Source organism: Hyperolius riggenbachi, chromosome 5 (assembly GCF_040937935.1).
Source record: "Hyperolius riggenbachi isolate aHypRig1 chromosome 5, aHypRig1.pri, whole genome shotgun sequence".
Taxonomy (NCBI): Eukaryota; Metazoa; Chordata; class Amphibia; order Anura; family Hyperoliidae; genus Hyperolius; species Hyperolius riggenbachi.
In genome coordinates, this window is record NC_090650.1 from 41,064,774 (window position 1) to 41,081,143 (window position 16,370).

General features: G+C 49.5%; 1 long non-coding RNA gene across 1 annotated transcript in view; it reads right to left on the reverse strand.

The window, feature by feature from the left end:
• LOC137519594 (uncharacterized) overlaps positions 1 to 16,370 on the reverse strand; it is a 74,446-nt gene that overhangs the window by 16,084 nt on the left and 41,992 nt on the right. The window lies entirely within an intron of this gene.

The window sequence follows — 16,370 nt, forward strand, 5'->3', positions numbered from 1 at the left end:
CTCATCTGCCCACTTACCCTCTTGCCCGGTGTCTGACAGCTGGCTTGGCGGAACTGTTAGCTCGCAAGCTGTTACCATACCAGCTGGTGGACTCTGAGGCCTTCCGTAAATTTGTGGCCATTGGGACACCGCAGTGGAAGATACCAGGCCGCAATTATTTCTCTAAAAAGGCGATACCCAAACTGTATCGTGAAGTTGAGAGGCAAGTGGTGTCCTCTCTGGCACACAGCGTTGGGTCAAGGGTCCACCTGACCACAGATGCCTGGTATGCCAAGCACGGTCAGGGCAGGTACATAACTTACACAGCCCATTGGGTCAACCTGCCCGCCCGAAGACTAAGTCAGTCCCCACACACAGCATCTCTGCCTGCATGCCATGTGACTGCCTGCCCCAAGACTAGGTCGCTCCCCACACAGCACCTCTGCCCGCAGGCCGCTTGACTGCCTTCTCCGCCACCACCAACAAGGTCCAGGACTCTAGGTGGATTCCTGAATTTTTAAGGCTGCTGGAAAGTCCCACAGCCCGGCGACCATATGGCCTTGAAAACCACCACGCCCAAGCCTGCACTCTCGCCATGGTGTGCACCAGTCCAGCGCGGCCGTCACTACACAAACAGCTGTTTGCGGTACGTTACACAGTGAGTTTGGTTTGTCAGTGTGAAGCAGTACTCTAATTACACTCCCTGATTGATGTATACACATGCGAAATGTTTTGAAACACTTTAGGCCTGCAATTTAGCATTCAAAGAGATTTCTGCCCTTAAAACGCTGCTTTGCATCAAATCCAGATTTTTCCCCGGGACTTTTGGCATCTATCCCACTCATCCATGCAAAAACTCAGATGTTAAACCCCTTGAAACATCTTTTCCATCACTTTTGTGGTTTTACAGGGACCGCCGCGTGTAGGCATCTCCCACACAGTCCCCTCCCTAACCACTCACCTGTCAACCGCGGTTGACAGGTGAGTGGTTAGGGAGGGGACTGTGTGGGAGATGCCTACACGCAGCGGTCCCTGTAAAAGATGTAATCAATGATTACGTCCAACCAAGCCTCCCACCTGAATGCTAATTTGTGCAGATCCTGCTAGATCGGTATGGCAGGCAAAGGGTGTATGACCGTGCACCTGATTGGCTGACTGGCGCCTGCTGGCCAGATAGAGGTAGGAAAATGCCTGAACTGGTAGTAAGCATTTGTGTGTGTTGCAGTTTGCATTCAGTTTTTAGGTGATGGGGGTGAAGTCCCTGGAGGCGAGAGAGCCAGGGCTCACCCACATTTCCCTCTGGGTATCGCATGGTGGTTTGGGGGCCCCAGCAAGTGAGAGAGGCTGGGGCCCCCGGCTGTCGTGCGAACCAGTGTTTGTGCCATCACTTTTGTGACCAGCATAAGTGTTTCTAGTTTTCAAAATTCGCCTCTCCACTGAAGTCTATTGCGGTTCGTAAAAGTTTGCGCGAACCGAACTTTTGCGGAAGTTCACATAAATTTGAGGTTCGGGCCATCTCTATCTACTAGTACTACCACAAAAAAAATTGTAGCAGAACAGCATTCAAACAGTTAAACACAACACTTTGTTCTTCAGTGGAAAGCTTCTGGCCTCATCTGAAGAGGTGATAACATTGTCTTTTGTTTACATTACTTTGTCAGATACATTTATTAAACATTAGCGAATTGCTAATACAAATAATGAAATGTGCTCAAATAAATTGGCCTGGAGAAATTGCAAGCCGCTAAATGAGTTGTTTGCTAAAGGGTTAATATATAAGAATACCATCAATTGCAGTTTGCTAAGAATAACACTGTTTTGTCCTCTTCTACAGGTGTCACTCTAAGCATCAGCCTGGTGTGCCTATGTCTTAAAACATTCCTGTAACATTATTGGGTCCTGTTAACTAACAGATTGCACATTGATTTATGTTTGGTTGATGTGCAGGAATTTGGGAACATATGGTTTCATCAGCAGCAGTCATTCTAATCTACACTGACCACATAGGGGGACACAGGAACAGCCATTGGCTGTTCCTGTGCTCCCCCAATGTGGTTAATTGGCTGTTCCCATGTTACCTGTGTTACCCTATCTGGTTAGTATAATGATTGTTTGTTCCTGTGCTCCCCTACACAGCCAGTGTAATAATTGGTTGTTCCTTTGTCCCCTTATGTTGTCAGTGTATCTAATCATGTCCATGTATTAACCAAACACCGAGCATGCATTTTGATCGGGTATTCAGGTAGATTATTAACATATTAATCATTTTTTGCTGTAGTGCGTGTTTTTGTTATGTAGTTTAATAATAGCATGGTTTCATTTTTAGGACCCAGGTCAGGTTTAGAGGTTTTTTTTAATCATGTTTTAATCAAACATGTATCTAATAAAGTAGTATGCATATTTAATGTGTTTGCTCTACACTACAGAGTATACACATATTAAGTTACAGGGAAACTATATTGGTTTTCAGGCAGTCTCTAGCTCTTTTCATTTAAGCCATTTTTGGAGTGTTTAGTTTAGTGATAGCTGTTTTGTTTTATTTTCAGTTATGTGGATTAAAATGTAATGTTATCTTTTATGACTAGACTAGTGTTGAACAGCAACATGCAAATCTCCACTGACTGAGTGTAAATGTAGCAAATGTGTCAAATGCCACTAGCTGCCAGTTAACCACTTGCCGACCGCCTACTTCATATTGGCGGCGGCAAAGTGGCAGCCCCAGGACCACGTAACGCAGATTGGCGTCAGGTCCTGGGGCACTCTCTGGCCGGGGATCGCGCGCTGGGATGCGCGCGCATCCACCGGCAATAGGCTCCGCCCACCCGCGACGTCAACCCGCCGGCCAATCGGAAGCGCCGGCGGGTTGTTAACCCGACGATCCCCGGATAGGAAGCGTATAATACGCTTTGTAATGTTTACAAAGTGTATTATACAGGCTGCCTCCTGCCCTGGTGGTCCCAGTGTCCGAGGGACCACCAGGGCAGGCTGCAGCCACCCTAGTCTGCACCCAAACACACTGATCTGCCCCCCCCTGCCCCCTGATCGCCCACAGTACCCCTCAGACCCCCCCCTGCCCACCCCCCAGACCACCATTTGCACACAATCACCCCCCTAATCACCCATCAATCACTCCCTGTCACTATCTGTCAACGCTATTTTTTTTTTTAGTCCCTAAACTGCCCCCTGCTCCCTCCTGATCACCCCCCCACCCCTCAGATTCTCCCCAGACCCCCCCAGACCCTCCCCCCCCCCTGTGTACTGTATGCATCTATCCCCCCTGATCACCTGTCAATCACCCGTCAATCACCCATCAATCACCCGTCAATCACCCATCAATCACCCCCTGTCACTGCCACCCATCAATCAGCCCCTAACCTGCCCCTTGCGGGCAATCTGATCACCCACCCACACCAATAGATCGCCCGCAGATCCGACATCAGATCACCTCCCAAATCCATCGTTTACATCTATTCTCTCCTCTAAACACCCACTAATTACCCATCAATCACCCATCAATCACCCCCTATCACCACCTGTCACTGTTACCCATCAGATTAGACCCTTGCGGGCACCCAATCGCCCGCCCACACGCTCAGATTGCCCTCAACCCCCCCCCCCCCCCCCCCCTTATCGATTCGCCAGTGCATTATTTACATCCGTTCTTCCCTGTAATAACCCACTGATCACCTGTCAATCACCCCCTGTCACTGCCACCCATCAATCACCCCCTGTCACTGCCACCCATCAATCAGCCCCTAACCTGCCCCTTGCGGGCAATCTGATCACCCACCCACACCAATAGATCGCCCGCAGATCCGACATCAGATCACCTCCCAAATCCATCGTTTACATCTATTCTCTCCTCTAAACACCCACTAATTACCCATCAATCACCCATCAATCACCCCCTATCACCACCTGTCACTGTTACCCATCAGATTAGACCCTTGCGGGCACCCAATCGCCCGCCCACACGCTTAGATTGCCCTCAAACCCCCCCTTATCGATTCGCCAGTGCATTATTTACATCCGTTCTTCCCTGTAATAACCCACTGATCACCTGTCAATCACCCCCTGTCACTGCCACCCATCAATCACCCCCTGTCACTGCCACCCATCAATCAGCCCCTAACCTGCCCCTTGCGGGCAATCTGATCACCCACCCACACCAATAGATCGCCCGCAGATCCGACATCAGATCACCTCCCAAGTGCAGTGTTTACATCTCTTCTCTCCTCTAAACACCCACTAATTACCCATCAATCACCCCCTATCACCACCTGTCACTGTTACCCATCAGATTAGACCCTAATCTGCCCCTTGCGGGCACCCAATCACCCGCCCACACCTCAGAACGCCCTCAGACCCCAGCCCTGATCACCTCGCTAGTGCATTGCTTGCATCTATTTCCCCCCTTTAATCACACCTTGAGACACCCATAAATCACCTCCTGTCACCCCCTAGCACACCTACCCATCAGATCAGGCCCTAATTTGCCCCGTGTGGGCCCTGATCACTCGGCCAAACCCTCAGATCCCCCTCAGACCCCCTTCCGATTACCTCCCCAGTGCATTGATTGCATCTATTTTCCCCTCTAACCGCCCCCTGAGACACCCATCAATCACCTCCTGTCACCCCCCCTAGCACTCCTATCCATCAGATCAGGCCCAATTCATCCTGTCATCTAAGAGGCCACCCTGCTTATGACCGTTTCCACAAAATTTGCCCCCTCATAGACCACCTGTCATCAAAATTTGCAGATGCTTATACCCCTGAACAGTCATTTTGAGAAATTTGGTTTCCAGACTACTCACAGTTTTGGGCCCGTAAAATGCCAGGGCAGTATAGGAACCCCACAAGTGACCCCATTTTAGAAAGAAGACACCCCAAGGTATTCTGTTAGGTGTATGATGAGTTCATAGAAGATTTTATTTTTTGTCAAAAGTTAGCGGAAATTGGATTTTTATAGTTTTTTTCACAAAGTGTCATTTTTCACTAACTTGTGACAAAAAATAAAATCTTCTATGAACTCACCATACCCCTAACGGAATACCTTGGGGTGTCGTCTTTCTAAAATGGGGTCACTTGTGGGGTTCCTATACTGCACTGGCATTTTAGGGGCCCTAAACCGTAGGGAGTAGTCTAGAAAACAAATGCCTCAAAATGACCTGTGAATAGGATGTTGGGCCCCTTAGCGCACCTAGGCTGCAAAAAAGTGTCACACATGTAGTATCGCCATACTCAGGAGAAGTAGTATAATGTGTTTTGTGGTGTATTTTTACACATACCCATGCTGGGTGGGAGAAATCTCTCTGTAAATGGACAATTGTGTGTAAAAAAAATCAAAAATGTGTCATTTACAGAGATATTTCTCCCACCCAGCATGGTTATATGTAAAAATACACCACAAAACACATTATAATACTTCTTCTGAGTACGGCGATACCACATGTGTGACACTTTTTTGCAGCCTAACTGTGCTAAGGGGCCCAAAGTCCAATGAGTACCTTTAGGATTTCACAGGTCATTTTGAGACATTTGGGTTCAAGACTACTCCTCACGGTTTAGGGCCCCTAAAATGCCAGGGCAGTATTGGAACCCCACAAATGACCCCATTCTAGAAAGAAGACACCCCAAGGTATTCCGTTAGGAGTATGGTGAGTTCATAGAAGATTTTATTTTTTGTCACAAGTTAGCGGAAATTGATATGTATTGTTTTTTTTTTCACAAAGTGTCATTTTCCGCTAACTTGTGACAAAAAAAAAATCTTCTATGAACTCACCATACCCCTAACGGAATACCTTGGGGTGTCTTCTTTCTAAAATGGGGTCACTTGTGAGGTTCCTATACTGCCCTGGCATTTTAGGGGCCCTAAACCGTGAGGAGTAGTCTAGAATCCAAATGCCTCAAAATGACCTGTGAATAGGACGTTAGGCCCCTTAGCGCACCTAGGTTGCAAAAAAGTGTCACACATGTGGTATCGCCGTACTCAGAAGAAGTAGTATAATGTGTTTTGAGGTGTATTTTTATACATACCCATGCTGGGTGGGAGAAATCTCTCTGTAAATGGACAATTGTGTGTAAAAAAAATCAAATAATTGTCATTTACAGAGATATTTCTCCCACCTAGCATCTGTATGTGTAAAAATACACCCCAAAACACATTATACTACTTCTCCTGAGTACGGCGGTACCACATGTGTGGCACTTTTTTGCACCCTAAGTGCGCTAAGGGGCCCAAAGTCCAATGAGTACCTTTAGGATTTCACAGGTCATTTTGCGACATTTGGTTTCAAGACTACTCCTCACGGTTTAGGGCCCCTAAAATGCCAGGGCAGTATAGGAACCCCACAAATGACCCCATTTTAGAAAGAAGACACCCCAAGGTATTCCGTTAGGAGTATGGTGAGTTCATAGAAGATTTTATTTTTGTCACAAGTTAGCAGAAAATGACACTTTGTGAAAAAAAACAATTCAAATCAATTTCCGCTAACTTGTGACAAAAAAAAAAAATCTTCTATGAACTCACCATCCTCCTAATGGAATACCTTGGGGTGTCTTCTTTCTAAAATGGGGTAATTTGTGGGATTCCTATACTGTCCTGGCATTTTAGGGGCCCTAAACCGTGAGGAGCAGTCTTGAAACGAAATTTCTCAAAATGACCTGTGAAATCCTAAAGGTACTCATTGGACTTTGGGCCCCTTAGCGCAGTTAGGGTGCAAAAAAGTGCCACACATGTGGTATCGCCGTACTCAGGAGAAGTAGTATAATGTGTTTTGGGGTGTATTTTTCCACATACCCATGCTGAGTGGGAGAAATATCTCTATAAATTGACAATTGTGTGTAAAAAAAATAAAACAATTGTCATTTACGGAGATATTTCTCCCACCCAGCATGGGTATGTGTAAAAATACACCCCAAAACACATTATACTACTTCTCCTGAGTACGGCAATACCACATGTGTGGCACTTTTTTGCAGCCTAACTGCGCTAAGGGGCCCAAAGTCCAATGAGCATCTTTAGGCTTTACAGGGGTGCTTACAATTAGGCACCCCCCAAAATGCCAGGACAGTGAACACACCCCACAAATGACCCCATTTTGGAAAGTAGACACTTCAAGGTATTCAGAGAGTAGCATAGTGAGTCCGTGGCAGATTTCATTTTTTTTTGTCGCAAGTTAGAAGAAATGGAAACTTTTTTTTTTTGTTTTTTTTGTTACAAAGTGTCATTTTCCGCTAACTTGTGACAAAAAATAAAATCTTCTATGAACTCACCATGCCTCTCACTGAATACTTTGGGATGTCTTCTTTCCAAAATGGGGTCATTTGGGGGGGATTTGTACTATCCTGGAATTTTAGCCCCTCATGAAACCTGACAGGTGCGCAGAAAAGTCAGAGATGCTTGAAAATGGGAAAATTCACTTTTGGCACCATAGTTTGTAAACGCTATAACTTTTACCCAATCCAATAAATATACACTGAATGTTTTTTTTTTTATCAAAGACATGTAGCAGAATAACTTTCGCGCTCAAATGTATAGGACATTTTACTTTATTTGAAAAATGTCAGCACAGAAAGTTAAAAAAGTAATTTTTTTGACAAAATTCATGTCTTTTTTGATGAATATAATAAAAAGTAAAACTCGCAGCAGCAATCAAATAGCACCGAAAGAAAGCTGTATTAGTGACAAGAAAAGGAGGTAAAATTCATTTAGGTGGTAGGTTGTATGACTGAGCAATAAACCGTGAAAGCTGCAGTGGTCCGAATGGAAAAAAAGGCTCTGGTCCTTAAGGGGTTTTATGACTGCAGTCCTTAAGTGGTTAATAAATCAGCTGCCTGCTAAGAGGTCAACAGCTAGTGGCATTGATTTACTAGATTCCTTTAGATTTGACAGCTGGTGGCATTGATTTGCTAGATTTCTTTATTCAACAGCTGGTGGCATTGATTTGCTAGATTTCTTTATTCAACAGCTAGTGACATTGATTTGCTAGATTTCTTTAGATTCAACCAGTGGTGCTCAGCAGAGCTCGAATATTCGAGTAGCTCGAATATTCGAGCTCTTTTTCAGCTATTCGAGCTCGGTATTCGAGCTCCGAATAGCTGGAGCTATTCGAATGGGCTATCCGAGTACACTCGAATAGCCCATTCGCTATTCGAGCTATTCGAGCAACCCGGCGCTATTCGAGCTCGGTACCGAGCTCGAATAGCGTCATAGCCCAGATTGATGTCCTTAGAGCCAATCAGAGGGCTCCCAGGCCCTCTGACGGCAGCCAATCACAGAGGGGGACCCTGGCCAGCCCCTACCCTATAAATAGCGGCCGCCATGTTCCGTTTCTCCATGCTTGCCTGAGACTTGTACAGAGAGAGAGTTGCTCCTTTGTGCTTTGGCTTAGCAAGTGCTCTATTGTGATCATTTACCTAGCGTTTTTGCTCACCTACACCTGCCATATACACCTATATTGTTGTTAGTTAGATAGACATTGTATTTTAGTTAGTAGCTTGTGTGTTACATTAGAGACAGGCAGCTGCTGCAAGCTTACAGGTTTAGGCCTCAGGGGGGCCTTGCCTCTGTGGGCAGCTGTCCTCTGTTTATTTCTCTCATCTATACCAGTATTTCTGCTGTCCTTTACTAATAGTATTGTAGTTATACTGTACTAGGAGTAGGACACTCACTGACTGTCACTGTTTATAGGCTACTAGCTAGCTCCTGCGTGTGTGCACTCACTCACTGTCTGTGTGTACACACACTCTATTTCCTTCTAATTACTGATAGATTATTGTTAGTTAGTTGTACTTACTTACTACTTACTCTTACTGTACCCGTAGGGACACTCACTGTCACTGTTCATATAGGCTACTAGCTCCTGCGTGTGCGCACTGCACTCACTGTCTGAGTGTACACACACAACACACACTCTATTTCCTTCTGATCGCTGATTGATTATCGTAATTAGTTAGTTCTACTTACTGTTACTACTTACTCTTACTGTACTAGGAGTCTAGGACACTCAGTCACTGTACATAGGCTACTAGCTCCTGCGTGCGTGCACTCACTGTCTGAGTGTACACACACCCACACTCCATTTCCTTCTGATCGCTGATTGATTATCGTAATTAGTTAGTTGTACTTACTGTTACTACTTACTCTTACTGTACTAGGAGTCTAGGACACTCAGTCACTGTCCATAGGCTACTAGCTCCTGCGTGCGGTCACTCACTGTCTGAGTGTACACACACCACCCACACTCTATTTCCTTCTGATCGCTGATTGATTATTGTAATTAGTTAGTTCTACTTACTGTTACTACTTACTCTTACTGTACTAGGAGTCTAGGACACTCAGTCACTGTGTTCATAGGCTACTAGCTCCTGCGTGCGTGCACTCACTGTCTGAGTGTACACACACCCACACTCCATTTCCTTCTGATCGCTGATTGATTATTGTAATTAGTTAGTTCTACTTACTGTTACTACTTACTCTTACTGTACTAGGAGTCTAGGACACTCAGTCACTGTGTTCATAGGCTACTAGCTCCTGCGTGCGTGCACTCACTGTCTGAGTGTACACACACCCACACTCCATTTCCTTCTGATCGCTGATTGATTATTGTAATTAGTTAGTTCTACTTACTGTTACTACTTACTCTTACTGTACTAGGAGTCTAGGACACTCAGTCACTGTGTTCATAGGCTACTAGCTCCTGCGTGCGTGCACTCACTGTCTGAGTGTACACACACCCACACTCCATTTCCTTCTGATCGCTGATTGATTATTGTAATTAGTTAGTTCTACTTACTGTTACTACTTACTCTTACTGTACTAGGAGTCTAGGACACTCAGTCACTGTGTTCATAGGCTACTAGCTCCTGCGTGCGTGCACTCACTGTCTGAGTGTACACACACCCACACTCCATTTCCTTCTGATCGCTGATTGATTATTGTAATTAGTTAGTTCTACTTACTGTTACTACTTACTCTTACTGTACTAGGAGTCTAGGACACTCAGTCACTGTGTTCATAGGCTACTAGCTCCTGCGTGCGTGCACTCACTGTCTGAGTGTACACACACCCACACTCCATTTCCTTCTGATCGCTGATTGATTATTGTAATTAGTTAGTTCTACTTACTGTTACTACTTACTCTTACTGTACTAGGAGTCTAGGACACTCAGTCACTGTGTTCATAGGCTACTAGCTCCTGCGTGCGTGCACTCACTGTCTGAGTGTACACACACAACACACACTCTATTTCCTTCTGATCGCTGATTGATTATCGTAATTAGTTAGTTCTACTTACTGTTACTACTTACTCTTACTGTACTAGGAGTCTAGGACACTCAGTCACTGTCCATAGGCTACTAGCTCCTGCGTGCGTGCACTCACTGTCTGAGTGTACACACACTAAATTTACTTGTGATTACTACTGATTATTGTAACTGCTAGTTGTACTTCCTGACTGTTACTACTTACTTACTGTACTAGGGGACACTCACTCAGTCACCTCACCAACCAACCCACTCCATTAAAGTACCCCACTTTTCACCCGCCCTTTTACAAAACTTTTGTCTATACGCCCAAAACATTTAAGATGTCTGGAAGTGGTAGCCAGCGCGGTTTGGGCAAGGGGAAGGGCAGCAAGGGAATCAGGAGGAGAGGGAGCAGCATTGTGGCAAGCCGCGGCCGCGGGCGCGCCACCATGCACAGTTCCGCAGCAGCAGCAGCAGCGTCAGTGGCTAACATTCCTCCCATAGCCACTGGCCGTGGACGCCTTGGGCGCCGCCCAGCAGGAGCATCTGCAACTCACGCTGCAGAGACACAGCAGCAGCAGCGTGTAGCACCTGCTCCCATTTTCCTCCAGCCGGGTCGGAAACGTCCCATTGAGGAAAAGGATGCAGACACTGTGGTGCAACTCATGACGGAGGATGAGCAGCCCGCCATCAGCTCTGCATCCGAGGCCTCCACCCTCACCACCACCACCACCACCACCCCTGTTCGCAGCAGCCGCCCAGCAGGGCCTGGGGAGGAGGCCAGTTCACCGTCAGTTGGCGACCTGTCATTCAGCAGTCTTTTGACCCCAGGCATCATGAGTCAATTGTCTGCTGTTGTTGGCGATTTTGAGGAGGAGATGCTGATGGGCACTTTGGGGGATGAGGGATTGGACAGCAAGACTGTGGCGACAGTCAAGCAGCCCATCCATGCATCAGGAGAGGAGTTTGGGGGGTCCTCATCCCAGCAGGACATGTTTCAGGAGGGGGAGGATGATGATGACCCGGTGACAGACAGAGACTGGGTGCCACCACCTCCAGGGGATGTCGTCCTCAGCAGCTCTGAGGAGGAGGTGGAGGATGCTCTTGTGGGCCTTGCAAGGAGGCGCATCATTGCAAGCATTGGCAGCAGCAGTAGGCAGGTCCCACAGCCTGCTGGTGTCTCAGGCTCAGCAGCAGCAGCAGCAGCATCTGCCAGTACCACCACCAGCCGCACCCAAGCCCCCCAAGCCCCCCCCCCAACCACCACAGGGAGACAGGCAGCAGCGCTTCCATGCCGTAGGGGGATGTTTAAGTCACCAATCTGGCGATATTTCACCATGCCCACTGTGTACAGCAAGTACGCCACTTGCAACCACTGTCAGCGGAAGTTGAGCAGAGGTGCAGACCCCTTAAAGTTCTGCACCAGCTCGCTCATCAACCACCTTGCGGCTAAACATTTCCACCAGCATGAGGAGTTCCAGAGGCTGAAGGCATCTGGTGCTGGCAGTGGCACCACACCCATCACTGCACAGCCTTCAGCAGCAGCAGCAGCAACAGCAGCCACCCGCCCTCCTGCTCCTCCAGCAGCACCAGCAGGAGTGCGGAAATGCACTGCTCCTCCCCCCTCTGCAACTCCTGCCGCCGACACTGAGGCCTGTTCTGGCAGCCAGTCCTCAGTGGCCTCCTCTGCTGTGTCTGCTGATTCCCGTGTCAGCAAAAGGCCACGCCAGAGCCTTTTGAGCGAGTCCTTCCAGGGGGTGGTTAGGGCTCTGCCTCCCAGCAGCCGTCGCGTGCGGCAGCTGAACGGCTTGCTGGCACGGGCCATGTGCTCCCAACTCCTGCCGTACACGCTCGTGCAGGAGGGGAGCGACATTCGTGCGCTGCTTGCTTGCGCAGCCCCAGACTGGCAGCTCCCCAGCAGACACTTCTTTGCCCGCAAGGCCATTCCTGCACTGCACCGCTTTGTGATGGCCAATGTGGAGCGAGGGCTGGAGCACGCGGTTGGTGAAAGGGTCCACGTCACCATGGACTCCTGGAGCAGCCGCTTCGGGACAGGCCGCTACCTGTCCTTCACTGTCCACTGGGTCAGCTTGGTGGAAGGGGGTGAGGATGGGAGAGCAGCAGCGGGCACAGCAGCAGCAGCAACACAGTGGGTGGTGCCACCCCGCAGGGTCAGGGGAACTGCAGCAGGTTCCTCCGATCCTCTGCCATCCTCCGGCACACCTGGCCAAACCCCCCGCCTCAGCAGCAGCGTGAAGGCCCGCCACTGCCAAGCGCTGCTGCACTTGGTCAGCCTTGGGAAGACCAAGCTGACGGCAACCCATGTGTTGGCCAAACTCCAGGAGCAGGAGAGGATTTGGCTGACCCCCAGAGGCCTCAAAGTTGGAGAGGTGGTGGCCGACAATGGGGCCAATCTGGTTGCCGCAATAGACAGGGGAAACCTGACCCACATCCCCTGTCTTGCCCACGTGCTGAACCTGGTGGTGCAGAAGTTCCTGCGCACCTACCAGGGGATGGGCGAACTGCTGGAAACGGCAAGGAATGTTGTGCGTCACTTCCGGCGCTCGGCTGCAGCCTGTGCGAGCCTGGAAGACGTGCAAAAGGAGCTGGATCTGCCACGCCATCGGCTGATCCTTGACGTTCCGACTCGCTGGAACTCCACCCTGGCGATGTTGGAGCGTCTGGTTGAACAGAGGCACGCTGTCAAACAGTACCTTGCCCTGGCCACTGTTTCCGCAGCTCAGAGAAGGGACAAGACCAGCAACATCCCGTCCATCGTCCCCGATGATGACTGGAGGCACATGCAGCAGGTGTGCTTTGTGCTGGCTCCCTTCCTGCAGGCCACAAACATGGTGAGCAGGGACCATGCTATGGTCTGCGAGTGGGTGCCCCTGGTTTCTCTGCTGAACAGGGCCCTCGATGCTTTGCTGGAACAGGGAGCGGCAGCCTTGGACCAGCAGGAGCGGCAACCAGCTGCGCAGTCCACCTCTGAGGGGGAGGAGGAGGAGGACTTGGTGGAGGTCCCTGACCTGGCTGCTGATGAGGGGGATCAGCACAGCGCAGCTGAGTTGGTGCGGGGGTGGAGAGAGGATGAGGCGGCAGAGGAGGAGGATGAGGACAGCACTGACGTCGATGTGCCAGCAGACGTGGCCCGCCTCTTCCCAATGGCAGCGCACATGCTGACGTGCCTGCGCAGGGACCCCAGGGTGATCCAGATGAAGCAGAGGGAGGACATCTGGATCAGCATGATGTTGGACCCACGCCTCAAGGGGAAGTTGAGCCAGTTCCTGCCGCCTGCAGGAGGAGACCCAGCGCAACAAATAAGGAGCTTGCAGCAGGCCCTTGTTGAGCGCTTGGAGGAAGCCTTCCCCCAGCCTTCCACCCCCACTGTCCAGCAGCCAGCACAGAGGCAGCAGCAGGTGCCTGCATCCAGCAGCAGCAAGCGCCCCACAGACCTGCTGTCTCTCAGCCACGAGCTCTACAGGACTGTAGAGGCTCCGGCAGCAGTGACTAGAGAGGAGATGCATGCAGCAGCATCCTCCTCCGGTCACAGCCAGCGCCTGACCCGCATGGTGGCTGACTACATGGGGTCGTACAGCGGGCTTGACAGCGATGCCCCTGTTGATCCCATGGAGTATTGGGTCAAGCGCATGGAGATCTGGAGCGAGCTGGCGCAGTACGCCCTGGAAGTGCTGTCCTGCCCCCCTTCCAGCGTGCTGTCCGAGCGCTGCTTCAGTGCAGCTGGTGGCGTGGTCACCGAGAAACGCTCACGTCTGTCTCACAAGTCTGTGGACAGACTGACGTTTCTCAAGATGAACCAGGCGTGGGTGGAAGGCGAGTTCCTGGCCCCTGTTGTCGGCGAGAGGGGGACATGAACTGGCTGCCGGAACCATCGTTAATGTGCCTTACCACCCTTTACCACCTCCTGGCTCCTGCTCACTAAGCCAGCCTGGTTCACTTTGACTATTACGTCGCCTGCAGCCACACATTTTACACCTACAGTGGGCTGCTGTGTACTGCCCTTCTGCTGTCTGTCTGTGTTTCCCACTGCCAGGGTACACAGAATTACCTTCTTCTGCTGCCACTCTGCCACCAGCTATTACGTCAAACAATAGCTATATTGGTTGCAAAACCAAAAACCAAAAAACCATAAAAAAAAAAAAAAGGTTTAATTTTTCTGAGGTGCCCGGGTTGAAAACTGTGTTGTCCCAGTTGTGTATTGGACACAATGTGGGCTGCACGACCGCTGTCTGGGACCTCCTGTTGTGTTTATTTACAGCCCTGGTATCACCGCTAGGTACCAGGGCTATTATGTCACGCTGCCTACCTGCTGCCACACTCACACTACTCCTCCATACCTCCTCCTGCTGCTGCTGCTGCTGTCTGTCTGTGTTTCCCACTGCCAGGGTACACTACACAGATGATTTACCTTCTGCTGCCACTCTGCCACCAGCTATTACGTCAAACAATAGCTGCTCACATTACTCCTCCATTCCTCCTGCTGCTGTTGCTGTCTGTCTGTGTTTCCCACTGCCAGGGTACACAGAATTACCTTCTGCTGCCACTCTGCCACCAGCTATTACGTCAAACAATAGCTATATTGGTTGCAAAACCAAAACCAAACAAACCATTAAAAAAAAAAAAAAGGTTTAATTTTTCTGAGGTGCCCGGGTTGAAAACTGTGTTGTCCCAGTTGTGTATTGGACACAATGTGGGCTGCACGACCGCTGTCTGGGACCTCCTGTTGTGTTTATTTACAGCCCTGGTATCACCGCTAGGTACCAGGGCTATTATGTCACGCTGCCTACCTGCTGCCACACTCACACTACTCCTCCATACCTCCTCCTGCTGCTGCTGCTGCTGCCTGTCTGTGTTTCCCACTGCCAGGGTACACAGATGATTTACCTTCTGCTGCCACTCTGCCACCAGCTATTACGTCAAACAATAGCTGCTCGCCTACTCCTCCATTCCTCCTCCTGCTGCTGCTGTCTGTCTGTGTTTCCCACTGCCAGGGTACACAGAATTACCTTCTTCTGCTGCCACTCTGCCACCAGCTATTACGTCAAACAATAGCTATATTGGTTGCAAAACCAAAACCAAACAAACCATTAAAAAAAAAAAAGGTTTAATTTTTCTGAGGTGCCCGGGTTGAAAACTGTGTTGTCCCAGTTGTGTATTGGACACAATGTGGGCTGCACGACCGCTGTCTGGGACCTCCTGTTGTGTTTATTTACAGCCCTGGTATCACCGCTAGGTACTAGTGTTGGGCGAACAGTGTTCGCCACTGTTCGGGTTCTGCAGAACATCACCCTGTTCGGGTGATGTTCGAGTTCGGCCGAACACCTGACGGTGCTCGGCCAAACCGTTCGGCCATATGGCCGAACTAAGAGCGCATGGCCGAACGTTCCCCGAACGTTCGGCTAGCGCTGTGATTGGCCGAACGGGTCACGTGGTTCGGACCCGAACGCGCTCTGATTGGCCGAACGGTCACGTGGTTCGGGTAAATAAATACCCGAACCACGTCATATCTCCGCCATTTGTCTGTGGGTTTAGCTTTGGGTAGGCAGGCAGGGTAGTTCGCGCTCCAGCCACGCTAGCCAGGGTCCCCCCTGTCATTGTGTCACTGCTGGGAACAGTAGTACACCGCTTGCTCAGCCACACTATATAGCATTCTGTTTACTGCCACTCTGTGTACCTCGCTCAGCCACACTATATAGCATTCTGTTTACTGCCACTCTGTGTCTGCTGGGAATAGTAGTACACCGCTTGCTCAGCCACACTATATAGCATTCTGTTTACTGCCACTCTGTGTACCTCGCTCAGCCACACTATATAGCATTCTGTTTACTGCCACTCTGTGTCTGCTGGGAATAGTGGTACACCGCTCGCTCAGCCACACTATATAGCATTCTGTTCACTGTTCTGTGTCTGCTTGGAATAGTGGTACACCGCTCGCTCAGCCACACTATATAGCATTCTGTTTACTGTTCTGTGTCTGCTGGGAATAGTGGTACACCGCTCGCTCAGCCACACTATATAGCATTCTGTTTACTGTTCTGTGTCTGCTGGGAATAGTGGTACACCGCTCGCTCAGCCACACTATATAGCATTCTGTGCACTGTTCTGTGTCTGCTGGGAATAGT